At 46.8% G+C, this 14803-nt stretch overlaps 1 long non-coding RNA gene across 1 annotated transcript in view; it reads right to left on the bottom strand.

The window, feature by feature from the left end:
- LOC127000259 (uncharacterized) overlaps positions 1-11278 on the bottom strand; it is a 67786-nt gene extending 56508 nt beyond the window's left edge. The window contains exon 1 of the long non-coding RNA XR_007753845.1: positions 11143-11278. This is a non-coding gene — a long non-coding RNA (uncharacterized LOC127000259). The remainder of the gene's footprint in view (positions 1-11142) is intronic.
- Positions 11279-14803: the final 3525 nt, after the last annotated feature.

Below are 14803 nucleotides of genomic sequence, written 5' to 3'. Positions count from 1 at the left end.
GTCTCTCTTCCAGACATTCGAGTTAAACCACAATAAAATGGCGAGATGAAGCTAGCTAGTCCACCAGCCAGCAGGTAGTACAAAACAATGCAATAGTAGAATTTCGACCAAAGACAAGGCCTAATACAGGGGTGCATCAACCGTATATCACTTCCTTCACAACACGCACACGGAGACACGCATATGTAGTGCATCACGATATTAGTCGCCATCCATCTTGACACGTTAGCTGCTGCTGGTGGTGGTAGTGGTGGTGGTGATGGTGGTAGTGGTGGTGGTGGTGGTTGTAGAGGGTAAGGGGACCGCAGTGGCTCTGGTGACAGATTCATTTCGCGGCTGCAGGTAAGGAGTAAAGTGTGTGTGTGTGTGTGTGTGTGTGTGTGTGTGTGTGTGTGTGTGTGTGTGTGTGTGTGTGTGTGTGTGTGTGTGTGTGTGTGTGTGTGTGTGTGTGTGTGTGTGTGTGTGTGTGTGCGTGTGTGTGTGTGTGTGTGTGTGTGTGTGTGTGTGTGCGCGCGCTCTTGCCGTTAGTCTGTTCCTTAATTTGGTTATTTTGTCTTTCCTGAATACCTGTTACTTTTTCTGTCTTGTTTTTTTTATATTCTCTGTTGTTTGTCTATGTTTGTCTGTTCTATTTTCAGTTTCATTGTTTGCTCGCCGACATGTCCGCTTCTCCTTGTAAATATGGTTCTATGAGAATGGCCTTGGTACATTTTTCTTATGCTAAGCCTGTGGTGCCGGTGGTCTATCATGATGGAGCCTGTTAGTCGGTTCCAGCCCATTAGTGACGCAGGTAAGTATTTTGTGGTGGCGGCATTCTTGCTTGTCTCTTGGTGTCATTCGGAACTCAACTTGATCCTCTTTAAGGAGCTTCGGTGGAGTTCGGGTTGATGGGTGGGCATCAGGACAGCATGTGGGTTGTCTTCGGCCACTCGGCGATGATTGAAAATCCTCATCTTGTAGCGACCGGCGGGACTTGAACCCGGGTATACAGAACACCGCACCAGCACGCTGATCACTCACCCACCGCCCCCGTGCATATAATCCTCCTCCTCCGCCATCTCTATCTTCTCCTCCTCCTCCTTTCTCCTCCTCCTTCTCCTCCTCCTAATCTTCCTCCTCCTCCTCCTCCTCTACCTCCTCAGTATAGCTCATTATGATTCATTACCTTGTTTGAGATAATTAATAGGTAACTACCGTATCGGAACAAATAGCGGCCCTCGTGGTAATTTGCAGGACGCTGGCTTTTGGGGGAGCCTGCGGCCGCCCATACGTCAGCCGCGGAGCCCCGGGCGGGGAAGGACGCGACCCGGGTTATAAGGGAACCCAGAGCACGACGCTTCCACGCGAGGTGAGGGCACAAGGCCGGGCCTGAGAGGAGCCACACACGTCCTCAAGTCCAAGAAGTAAATATGGGAAATTTCTCTGGTAAAAAAATTACCATGATAAATTTAACTCACAATGACGGAAGGGATGGGCTTGAAGTGTTCGTGTCTGCGTCCGTGGTGGTCCGCCACGGACATAGACACGGACACAAACGCCACCACCACTGGTGGCGTCCGTGGCCGCCGCTCCCGGCCATCCCGCTGTCCGCCGCCCCGCAGCTGCCTCGCGGCCCGCGGCGGAGTTATAACGCGGTGTTGTGTGTCTTGGTTCATGCGACACAAACATCTGCATGGACCCGCGCGGCGAGGTGGCCGCGGCGGGCTAATAACGCGCGATCACCACGATTTACCGCGGCCGCCCAGACTCAATCTAATTTTGTAAAGAGTCGGGGATCGCCGCCAAACAAACTCCCTTGAGTCTGGTCGTATTTCTCAAGGTTTAATAAACGCGCCAGATATATTCGAGTAATCTGGCCGCACAAAATCAATGGGGCTTTTTTCCAGAAAATTATATATAGCGAGGAGAATGTTCTGTGAAATGCCGAGGCATCACACCTTCCCGTCCGCCATTTATCAACCGCGGCCAATTTATTTCACTCAAGCCGGTGGTCAGGCCGGTAACACAGACGAAGACTTCTGAACAGAGGCGGCAGCGGCGGCGGCGAGGCAGGCGGCGGCCCAGCGCCATATATAAAGCAGCATTTGGTGTAATTACAGTGTACGCCTCGTTATTAAATTAATGTTTTGGCGCCCAGTTTTCCTTATCCAAATGGAGTGAACCAAATAGGATCTTCTGCTTAATTGTTTCTTATTTGGCGAGGCGTGGCGCAGATGTTATCTTCCCGCGGTGGGGCCGCCGCCGACCGCCCCATCGCCGCCGCCACCAACACCATGGACCGCCACCGCTCACCAGGGACACTGCTGCCGCCCGCGACCTCCGCCGCCTCACTAGTACAAAATAATGATAACAATGATGGTGATAATAGTAATAATAATAATAATAATAATAATAATAATAATAATAATAACATCAATAATAATAATAATAATAATAATAATAATGATAAGAAGATGAATAATAATAATAATAATAATAATAATAATAATAATAATAATAATAATAATAATAATAATAATAATAATAATAATAATAATAATAATAATAATAATAATAATAATAATAATAATAATAATAATAAGAAGAAGAAGAAGAAGAAGAAGAAGAAGAAAAAGAAAAAAAGAAGAAGAAGAGGAAAAAGAAGAGGAAGAAGAAAACAGCAAAAAACAACAATAGTAACGAACAGGTAAGTATAACAATATGTGAAGGACATGGCTGAGAGCTTTAAACCTAGAAATATATATTTGTGCCGCCATTCTCTAACTAAACTTGTAAGTACCAGTCTAGTACTGGTTGCCAGTACCGAGCTATGTCATGATGATGATGTGTACCTACAGTCGTTATGCTGACCCATTTAAAGTTTCCTTTACATAACAACAAAACCACCGACCGATCGGCTGATATTTAAAAAAAAATTGCAAAAAAGATTTCCGCACACCTGGATGGTCTCTTTCACGTGTGGTGTACAGGAAGGGTGATGATGATGGTGTGTGTGTGTGTGTGTGTGTGTGTGTGTGTGTGTGTGTGTGTGTGTGTGTGTTTGTGTGTGTGTGTGTGTGTGTGTGTGCTTCCGTGTGTGTGATTATCCGTGTGTGTTTATGTGCATTTGTGTGCTAATGTGAGTCAGTCCACGCTGCGGCCGGGCGGCAGAGTCGAGCAGGGACCATCGCCCTGCAGCCGCCGCCCTCCACAACACCTCGTCCTCAGTTACCTCCCGCCGCCTGGAGCCCCGCCGCTTCACGACCTTCAGGTGACAAACACGCAAGAGGCGCCGCGGCCACACCGGCGACGCGGCCTCGAGGTAAACCCGAACGCAACCAAGCTGATCTGCGGCGTTAAGACGGGCCTGCTGGTCCGGGCAGCTCGCGTGCCACAAGTCATTTGGCGGTGAGTCCGGTGCCGCCCTCCCCGCCGCCGCCAACACCACAATTAGCCCATTGGCCGCCTAACAAATGTTTGCTCTCTATTTTTCAATTACTGAGGCTTATCCCGCAGCTGGTGTGGACGCGTGGCCGGCCGGGGTTGTGACTAATAAAACAGGTAAATCACTTAGCATAGGCCTACCAGACCCTCACACCTGGCGAGGCCTCCACACATGTGGGGCCTTCGCCAGAGGGGCTGAACAGGGGGGAGGGGGGGGATGACTTACGTGGGAAGCAAAATGGCTGCTGAGGAGGGAATAAGATAGGCAAAAACGGAATCTATTAATATAACTGGCCTCGATAGGTGAGTCGAGTAAAGCTTTCAAGGAGGATCGACTCACTCAAGACAATGTGCAGGCAGGCGAGTCTTATAACTCAAAGGTGTTGCTCAAGGAAGGGTTTGTTCGGGCAGGTAGGGTGTGTGGGTGCAGGTGGGGCACGTCTGGGCAGCGAGGGTGACATAAATCAAGGGTATGGGACAGGTGAGGGTGTGTCTCGGCAGGTAAAGGTGTGTGCGGGGACAGGTAAGGGTGCCATAAATTAAAGATGTGAGGCAGGTGAGGGGACGGGGAGGGGAGGAGGTGTAAGAAATGACGGGTTTGTGGACAGGTGACGGTGTGGAAGGGTAACTGTGTGTGGTGGTGAGGATGATAGTGGATGTGATTGTGATGGGCTCGTGGAAGGGTGACTGTGTGGATGGCGATAGTGATGGTGGGAGGTTGATGGGAAACGGAGTGTGTGATGGTGATGGTGGTAATGATAGTGAGGTATGGATGGGAAACGGTGTGTGTGTGTGTGATGGTGGAGATAGTATATGGTGACAGCAGGATATGGATGGGTGATGGTATTGATGGTGACGATGGTGATAGCGGTAATGATAGTGAGGTATGGATGGGAAACGGTGTGTGTGTGTGTGTGTGTGTGTGATGGCGGTGATGGTATATGGTGACAGCAGGATATGGATGGGTGATGGTGTTGATGGTGACGATGGTGATGGTGCAGAGGGAGGACAAATTGAATCCCTCGCGGCGTCAGGGGACAATTTAATGCTGTCACTGAATCAAGGGAAAAGAAATGACTCGTGGAATTAATTTAAAGCGGAAAAGTGTCATAAAAAAAGGTTGCCCGTTCCGGTGATGACAATAATGATCAGGAGGGGGAGGAGGAAGAGGAGGAGGAGGAAGATACGGAAGAGGAGGAGGAGGAGGAGGAGGAGGAAGAAAAGGAAGAGGAGGAGGAGGAGGAAGAGAACAAGAATGACAAGAATAAAAAAAAAGAAAAGAAAACGGGAATACTAGTAACAAGGAAAACAATAACAATAAGAGATAATAATAACAATAATAATGATGATGATGATGATGATGATGAAGCCAATGACGAGTATAAACATAACAACAAAGAAAAAAACGACGATGATGATGACGATGACAACAGCAAAGATCAAACAAAAGACAACACTAATAATAAAGACAAAGATAATGATGAAGAGAGGGACGACGATAGGAAGGAGGACAATAATGATAGGAAAGATAATGGCCATGATAGCGGAGGCAGGTGATCCCCTCCGCCCTCCCTGGCAAGACCGGTTTTAATCCTCCATCTGTTTCCCTCCCTCAAGGAAAGAGCATCGAAGCCCATTTGTCGAAGTCGGATGTCCGCCATAACTCACGCGCCTCGGATGCAGGAAATTAGCCCCACAAGACGCCGGGGAAGCCATATTGATTTACTCGATGGGAAAGTCGCCTACAGCCACTTCCTTCCGTCCACCGTTCGATCCCCTTTTCCTTAGTAATTTGCTAATCTTTATAATCTTTGCCTTTAAATAGCTCAAAAAATAGACTTAGCAAAGACACAAATGTTTACTCGATGGGAAAGTCGCCTACACTCCCTTCCTTCCGTCCACCGTTCGATCCCCTTTTCCTTTGTAATTTGCTAATCTTTATATTCTTTGCCTTTAAATAGCTCAAAAAATAGACTTAGCAAAGACACAAATGTTTACTCGATGGGAAAGTAGCCTACACTCCCTCTCTTCCGTCCACCGTTCGATCCCCTTTTCCTTTGTAAATTGCTAATCTTTATAATCTTTGCCTTTATATACCTCAAAAGACAAATATTAAGGAAGACACATGAATATTTACTCGAAGGAAAAATCGCCTGTACTCCCATTCTTCCGTCCATCCTTCCATCCTCTTTCCTTTGCCATTTGCGTACCTTGATATACCTTGGATGACTCGGAAAACAAAAGTAGTAAGTAAAAGTAGTAGATAGTGTCATAAATATTTACTCGATGGAAAATGAGTCTACAACCCCTTCCTTCCGTCCACAGCGTACTCAGTTTGACTTCTCTTTCCTCTGTCATTTGCTAAACTTTATATACTCTAACTTAACATGTCTGGGAAAACAGTTGAATTAAGCGAGGCCATAAATATCTACTTGTTGGAATAGTAGCCTGCACCCACTTCCTTCCGTCCACAGCGCCCTCAGTTTGATTTCTCTTTCTTTTGTCATTTGTTAACCTCATTTGCATGCCTCGATAAACAGTTCAATCCAGCGAAGACAAACATATTTACTTGTTGGAATAGTAGCCAGCACCCACTTCCTTCCGTCCCGTCCACCGCGTCCTCAGTTCGATTCCTCTTTCCTTTGTCATTTGCTAACCTTTATATACCCTAAGTTTGCATGCCTCGATAAACAGTTCAATCCAGCGAAGACAAACATATTTACTTGTTGGAACAGTAGCCTGCACCCACTTCCTTCCGTCCACCGCGTCCTCAGTTCGATTCCTCTTTCCTTTGTCATTTGCTAACCTTAATGTACGTTGCTTTTACATGCCTCGATAAACAATTGTATTCAGCGAAGACACACAAATATTTACTCGTTGGGGATGTAGTTTACGACCACTTTCATCCGTCCACCGCGCCCTTGCTGTAAAGATTCCTTGCTCATCTCGTTTTAAGTCTTACCTTTATACAATTCAGAAAAGAACATCTGTTAAGTCAAAACATACAAATATTAACTTACTAGAAAAGAAGCGAACATTCACTTCCCTCCGATCACTCCTTACCCATCCTGTGATCCTTCCTTTGTCTCTTGCCTATCTTTATACAATTCAGAAAAGAACATCTGTTAAGTCAAAACACACAAATATTTACTTACTAGGAAAGAAGCGAACATTCACCTCCCTCCGATCACTCCTTACCCATCCTGTGATCCTTCCTTTGTCTCTTGCCTACCTTTATACAATTCAGAAAAGAACATCTGTTAAGTCAAAACATTCAAATATTTACCTACTAGGAAAGAAGCCAACATTCACTTCCCTCCGATCACTCCGTACCCATCCTGTGATCCATCCTTTGTCACTTGCCTATCTTTACATAACTCAGAGCACATCTACTGGGCAAAAAGTAGCAAAAAAAGATACTTGCGACAAAGGCCCATGCACACACTTCCTCCAGACTTCCACTTGCGTATTTTGAGTCCTTGTTCATCGCTCTCCATTCCTTTTCTTATAGTTAAAGGATTGTCGCTACACAGACTTGGGCTAGATTCTTTGTGCGCCATATTCATAGGGCAATGTCTCGCCTTCAGAGCTTAGAAAAAAAAGTCAGTAGGTCAACAGTCTCATAGTGTACGCAGCAGAAGTCATCAAGAGAACCCTTCAGGAAAATCAGGACCCTCAGAGCTATTTAAGCCACAGCCATCTCCTTCTATGCGTCTTGCCGCCACACGAAGACCACCGCCTCTTCTTCTTTCTTCTCCTCCTCCTCCTCCTTCTTAGCGCTTAGAGCCATGATAAAAGAATTCGAGGGAGATTTATAATGCCTCACACGCCACCCTCACCCTCTGCTCCGTGGTCCTGTTCGGCGCGAGGATAAGTCTCGGTCGCCCTCGCGTCCATCACCTCGGCTCGTTCCTCACCGCTTCGGCCCCGACAATGCGGCGCCATTATGCACAATTTTATTCATAGTAAGATAAAACGTGGTCCATCGCCCCTTATCCCTCGCCGGGCCTCCAATACACCTTTTCCATTAATCAGTGATCACGAGTCATAATTCAGCGTCAGCGGTGTTTTGTTGGGCGATCGTTCACTCACCCGCCTTCTAATTTTTGGAGGCATTTGTCTCTTTCTTGTTAGAGACTTGCCTCGCCTGACGCGGCGGTGCGCTCCCACGTCCTCCCCTGCGGGGCCCGCTCCGGATGGGACACACCAGCCAGCCACACACCACCGCGCCGCAACACACCGCGCCGGGCTTTACCGTCGCTCCACCACACACCGCCACGCCACCACACATCAGGGCAGGCTGCCTCGGTTAGGCTGCCTTTCTCGCCACACTACAGTACGCCAGGATGAGCCTTGTGTTGGGGCCCTCGCTACTCTCCGTCCCTCATCAGTCTCCCGCGCGGGCCCCGGCGTGTCCGGGATCTAGTCTTAAGACGTTAACCGCGTTTTTGCGGAAAATACAGACCTGCTGAACTTCAGTCCGCTTCTCCCGTCAAGTTATTTTAGTGTACATGTGTGTATATGTGTGTATAAATAAATAAATAAATATACATATATATATATATATATATATATATATATATATATATATATATATATATATATATATATATATATATATATATATATATATATATATATATATATATATATATATATATATATATATATATATATATATATATATATATATATATATATATATATATATATATATTCTCTCTCTCTCTCTCAGGTTCGTCCTGGTGGATCTCATGGGCTCATCCCGCTGCTCGCAACAGCCGCGTCATCTCGCAGCCATAAATAATAAACAACAATATCACCGCGACGTCGTGCGACGCGAGACACTGAAACTGATACCGAGCGGGGGACACGGCGACGACCGGCGGCGACGGCGCCTGGGATGTGGCAGCCACGAAGCTGCAGCAGCAAACCAATGTTCTCTATGAACCCAATGAACGAACGGCACCACGACGGCTTCTTTCTTAGCGTTGGGGCGCGGCCCCCACGACTAGCGGCGCATCAGTAGCTGGACGAGACTCGGCATTTAGTTATGCAGCTGCTGCGACACAGACGATGAGCTCTAGGAAGGGAGCCACAGCACCTCCCTCAGACACATAAGTGGCTATGAAGCAGATATTAGGGCCGAGCTGAGGGATGAGCAAAAACTTTCCTGAGTCGTGGACGTGCACCTGAAGAGTTGGCGGCAGCGGCGTCGACGCATCGGATACCGACAGTGTGTTTGATAAAACAAATACTCGGATGAGGGAAAACGTTCGAATACACCGTTCATGTCCTTATCGCGGCCCGGTGCTTCTCTCGGATTTGATTAATAGTTCTCACACGTTTCACCTGCAGATTGATGACGATCTAACCTCAGCAACATTACTCTCCGTCACATAACACCGTTGTTATTTTTCCTCCGCCAAGATAATGGGTTGTATGATAATAATGTCCACGAACGCACTTCATCTTCATGCACCATCGGCAGCAGCGGCGGCGGCGGCAGCAGGTGGGAACATGACAAGTGTTGTGCATAATGGTAATTAGTGTTGCCTGTCAAATCCACTTCCTTTACTGCCGGTTTCCGCGCCTCGGCCGGCGGGGACTGGCGGGGGCTGGCGGGGGAGGGGGCGGGGGGGGGGGGGGCATTAGGGGGGGCCGAGTTATAAGGTTTTTATGTCCGGTTCGAAAGCGGCACGTCAGTTACTCTTGTACAAAAAACTGCAGACGTCTTCTACGTTTTATTAGTATTTTATTTGTCACTATGAGAGACAAGCAGAACGCGATGAGGAAAGAATGCATTTACAACTTGAGTGGAGAGTTCAGGGCGCCACAGCAGTGTGAGGGACGCGTGCGGCCACACCGTTGACAAGGAGAGCAGCTGGGGGAGGAGACTGACTGACCGGTGCAAGACGACGAGTCTCGATAAGAGGCGCGGAAGGATGGGAGTGAGGGGGGGGGGGAGGGAGGAATTAACATAGCATATACCCTCAGGCGGAGAGGACCAGGTGGCGGGAGGAGAACAAAGGTAAGGAGGGACAACTAGGAGGAAAGAAAAAGACAGGAACACGGGCAGGCAAGGGAAACAGATAAAACTGGAAGGAAAGAAAAGAGCAAAACGCAACAAAAGGAAGGCACATGATGGTATGAAGGAGCAACACGATTAGAAGAGGGGAGGAAAGAGAAGCGGGGAGGGAATCAAGAGCAAAAACACACAGAGAAAATGGACGGAAGAGATAATGTGAGTATCTGAGAGCAGGAACAAATAGAAGAGAGAAGGCAGGAGGGAGTAAACGTGATGAACAGGGAAGAACAGGAAGATAAGAAGAGGGAGAGAGGAAGGGAGGGAGGAGAGCTTCACCCCACTCTCAGAAGACACACCAGGTGGCGACAATAACCGGGAAGAGAGTCAATCTCCGCCGCGGACAAATAACATGCGTAATGGAAGCGTATACGCAAAAACCCTCCGACAAGAAACATCGAAAGAGAGAAGATAATGTTTGAGGCTACAACGACAGGGGGAATGGAGGAGAGAGAGAGGACGGGGGGGGAGGGGGGGTGTATGGCGCGCGGGGAGAGGCGGGGATAACTTTACTTTTTTGATGGTCACGAAGTAATGTGGATAATAGGATCGTTCTGCGTCCTGGTGGGGGGCTGCGGCGAGGAGGAGACAGACGCACCGGACACGTGGTACTTGTCACGCGTGTGTAAGGGGGGGGGGGGTAGGTGTGTGTGTGTGTGTGTGTGTGTGTGTGTGAGGGGGGGGAGTAGGTTCGTGTGCGTGTGGGGGGTGGAGGGTAGGTGTGTGTGTGTGTGTGTGTGTGTGTGTGTGTGTGTGTGTGTGTGTGTGTGTGTGTGTGTGTGTGTGTGTGTGGGTGTGTGGTAGGTGCGTGTGCGTGTGTGTGTGGGGGGGGGGGTAGGTGTGTGTGGTGTAGTGTGTTGTGTTGTGTTGTGTTGTGTTGTGTTGTGTTGTGGTGTGGTGTGGTGTATGTGTGTGTGTGTGTGTGTGTTGTGTTGTGGTGTGGTGTGTGTGTGTTGTGGTGTGGTGTGTGTGTGTTGTGGTGTGGTGTGTGTGTGTTGTGGTGTGGTGTGTGTGTGTGTGTGTGTGTGTGTAGCGGTAATAATTATTTTGTTGGTACGTGAAGTTTTCATGCTCCTCTTTTCTATGATAAAAGGCGGAAGGAGAAGCGGTGGTAACTTACAAGCGAGTAGAATGAGAGTAGAGGCGAGCGAGGCAGTCACTCTTAACCCTTTGAACTTGACTTATGAAGGACTTTTGGAGGTGGGGAAGGAAGCAATCGGGAAGGGCGGGAAGAGCTGTTACTAAGAGAGGTAAAGGGTGGCACAAAGGGTGGCGAGGTGGTTTGCAAATTAGTGAAGTAACGAAGTACAGATACCAAAGCAGCTTTAAAAGTGATAAGAGCAAAGAACCGACTTTGTGTAGAAGAGAAAATGGAGCTGTCATTGTTAGAGGCAGGACGCACAGATGAGCAGCGGTAATGGGGCGTCGTCAGGGTAGCGGGGTCAATAGTTATTAAGTGTTCCTAAGAAAATGAAAAAGAAACATACACCTTTAAAGAGCGAAAACCAGAATATATTAATGACCGTCAGGTAGGGGCAGGTAAACACCTTTGCCAGTACCTACGACTGCTTGCCTAATAATCGTGGTCACCGTTGAACGAGTCATTCATTGCCTCACGCCTCAGGTGTACTCACCGGCCAGAGCCACAGCGATGCCTCCCAGCGTGGCGGCGTGACAGTCGCTGCCGGGGCCACACACTCCCCTGGCCAGCCTCGCACGGTGCTCAACTTCGCCTGACGGTTGCTTAGCGGCAATGACTTCCTGGCGACCTGCAAAAACCGGAAAAAAACAATGTACTCACTGCTCGCCCACGACGACGGTCTGGCTTGTGCATCATTAAGGCAAATAAAAACTTTTCCTGCACCGATAGCAAGCCTGTTATTTTCGCCAATTGACAAAAACTCTGCTTTCCTGTTTATCTTTAGCAACGGCGCTTCTTGGAACTTTCATAACACTTCTCGAAACACAAAATAACAAAATTTTATATATATATATATATATATATATATATATATATATATATATATATATATATATATATATATATATATATATATATATATATATATATATATATATATATATATATATATATATATATATATATATATATATATATATATATATATATATATATATATATATATATATATATATATATATATATATATATATATATATATATATATATATATATTTTTTTTACAACAAAGGAGGCAGCTCAAGGGCACACAAGAAAAGAAAACAATAATAAAAAAAAGCCCGCTACTTGCTGCTCCTAAAGTAAAACAAAAGAGGTGGCCGAAAGGATGATCAAATACAGGAGGAGAGGTGTCCTGATACTCTCCTCTTGAAAGAGATCAAGTCGTAGGCAGGAGGAAATACAAATGAAGGAAGATTGTTCCAGAGTTTAGCAGCGTGAGGGATAAAAGAGTGAAGATGCTGGTTAAGTTTTGCGCAAGGGATATGAACAGTATAGGGATGAGCTTGAGTAGAAAGTTGTGTGCAGCAGGGCCGCGGTTAGCAAGTTCAAAAGAGCAGTCAGCGTGAAAATATCGATGGATGATAGAAAGAGAGGCAACATGGCAGCGGAATTTAAGAGGTTGGAGACTATCAGTAAGAGGAGGGGAGCTGATGAGACGAAGAGCCTTAGACTCTATTCTGTCCAAGAGAGCTGTGTGAGTGGAGCCCCCCACACGTGAGATGCATACTCCATACGAGGGCGGACAAGGCCCCTGTATATGGACAGCAACTGTGCAGGGGAGAAGAAATGGCGGAGACGGTACAGAACGCCCAGCCTCGAGGAAGCTGATTTAGTAAGAGATGAGCTATGAAGTTTCCAATTGAGATTTTGAGTTAAGGATAGAACGAGGATGTTTAGTGTTGAGGAAGGTGATAGCTGGGTGTTGTCAAAGAATAGGGGATAGTTGTTTGGAAGATTGTGTCGAGTGGATAGGTGGAGAAACTGTGTTTTTGAGGCGTTGAAGGACACCAGGTTCTTCTTGCCCCAATCGGAAATAATAGTAAGGTCTGAGGCTAAGCGTTCTGCAGCCTCCAGCCTTGAGTCGTTAAGTTCCTGAAGGGTGGGTCTTCTATTAAAAGAAGTTGAGTAATGCAGAGTGGAATCATCGGCGTAGGAATGGATAGGACAGTTCGTTTTGGAAAGAAGATCATCAATGAACAACAGAAAAAGAGTGGGAGATAGGACAGAACCCTATGGGACACCACTGTTAATAGATTTAGGGGAAGAACAGTGACCGTCTACCACGGCAGAAATAGAACGGTCAGAAAGGAAACTGAAGATAAAGGTACAGAGAGAAGGATATAAACCGTAGGAGGGTAGTTTAGAAAGCAAAGATTTGTGCCAGACCTATCAAAGCTTTTGATATGTCCAGCGCAATAGCAAAGTTTCACCGAAACGGCTAAGAGAGGATGACCAAGAGTCAGTTAAGAAGGCTAGGAGATCACCAGTAGAACGCCCTTGCGGAGCCCATACTGGCGATCAGAAGTGGAAAGGTGCTTTTGAATCTTCCGGTTAAGGATTGATTCAAAAGCTTTAGATAGACAAGAAAGTAAAGCTATAGGACGGTAGTTTGAGGGATTGGAGCGGTCACCCTTCTTAGGCACAGGCTGTATGAAGGCATACTTCCAGCAAGAAGGAAAGGTGGATGTTGACAGGCAGAGGCGAAAGAGTTTGACCAGGCAGGGTGACAGCACGGAGGCACAGTTTTTAAGGACAATAGGAGGCACTCCATCAGGTCCATAAGCCTTCTGAGGATTGAGGCCAGAGGGCATAGAAAACATCATTTGAAGAATCTTTATAACAGGCATAAAGGAGTCAGAGGGGGATGAGTAGGAGGAATATGCCCAGAATCGTCCAGAGTGGAGTTTTTAGAAAAAGTTTGAGAGAAGAGTTCAGCCTTAGAGATAGATGAGACGGCAGTGTTGCCGTCAGGACTGAGGAGTGGAGGGAAAGATGAAGAAGTGAAGTTGGAGGAGATGTTTTTGGCTAGATGCCAGAAGTCACGGGAAGAGTTAGAGAAAGCAAGGTTTTGACATTTTCTATTAATGAAAGAAATGTAAAGTTCATAATTAGCATTAGTTTGAAGGCTCTGGTACCTTTTGTGAGATACCTCTCTATCATTGACAGCACGAGAACAAGCGTAATTCAACCAAGGCTTTTTAGCGTGAGGAGTAGAGAAAGAACGAGGAATGTATGCCTCCATTCCAGAGGCAATCACCTCTGTGATGCGCTGAGCACACACAGAGGGGTCTCTATCCTGGAAGCAATAATCATTCCACGGGAAATCGGAAAAGTACATTCTCAGGTCGTCCCACCGAGCTGAAGCAAAATGCCAGAAGCATCGCCTCTTCGGTGGGTCCAGAGGGTGTACAGGAGCGATAGGACAGGATGCAGAAATAAGATTGTGATCGGAGGAGCCCAACGGAGAGAACAGTTTGACAGAATAAGCAGAAGGGTTTGAGGTGAGGAAGAGGTCTAGAATGTTGGGCCGATCTCCAAGACGGTCGGGAATACGTGTAGGGTGCTGGACCAACTGCTCTAGGTCGTTGAGGATAGCAAAGTTGAAGGCTTGTTCACCAGGATGGTCAGTGAAAGAGGATGAAAGCCAAAGCTGGTGGTGAACATTGAAATCTCCTAGGATGGAGATTTCAGCGAAGGGAGAGTGGGTCAAGATGTGCTCCACTTTAGAATTCAAATAGTCAAAGAATTTTACATAGTTGGTAGAGTTAGGTGAGAGATAAACAGCACAGATGTATTTAGTAATAGAATGACAATGAAGTCTTAGCCAGATGGTGGAAAATTCAGAAGAGTCAAGGTTGTGGGCACGAGAGCAAGTGATGTCGTTGCGCACGTAGGCGCAACATCCAGCTTTGGATTGAAATTTAGGATAGAGATAGGAAGGAACAGAGTAGAGATTGCTGTCAGTAGCCTCAGAAACCTGTGTTTCGGTAAGGAAGAGAAGGTGAGGTTTAGAGGAGGAGAGATGATGTTCCACAGAATGAAAATTAGAGCGAAGACCGCGAATGTTGCAGAAATTGAGAAGAAAGAGGTTCGAGGAGTTATCAAGACACCTCTCGGGTCGGCAGCCAGAAGGGAGTCCTCCTGGGAATTTGTGGTCCCCAGGCGGGACCTGAGGCTTGGTATGTGCGCCATTTTGAAATTTTAATTTTGGGAAAAGGTGTATATGTTGTGTGAATGTAGTGTGGTGTGGATAAAGAGAGAATCTGTCTTTAGAGAGCATGCTGAACTACTCTCCGGTGTTGGTGAGACAA

The sequence above is a fragment of the Eriocheir sinensis genome, chromosome 18 (assembly GCF_024679095.1).
Source record: "Eriocheir sinensis breed Jianghai 21 chromosome 18, ASM2467909v1, whole genome shotgun sequence".
Classification (NCBI taxonomy): domain Eukaryota; kingdom Metazoa; phylum Arthropoda; class Malacostraca; order Decapoda; family Varunidae; genus Eriocheir; species Eriocheir sinensis.
The sequence above is the reverse complement of the archived record's forward strand: the minus strand, read 5'-3'. Positions and strand labels throughout refer to the sequence as shown.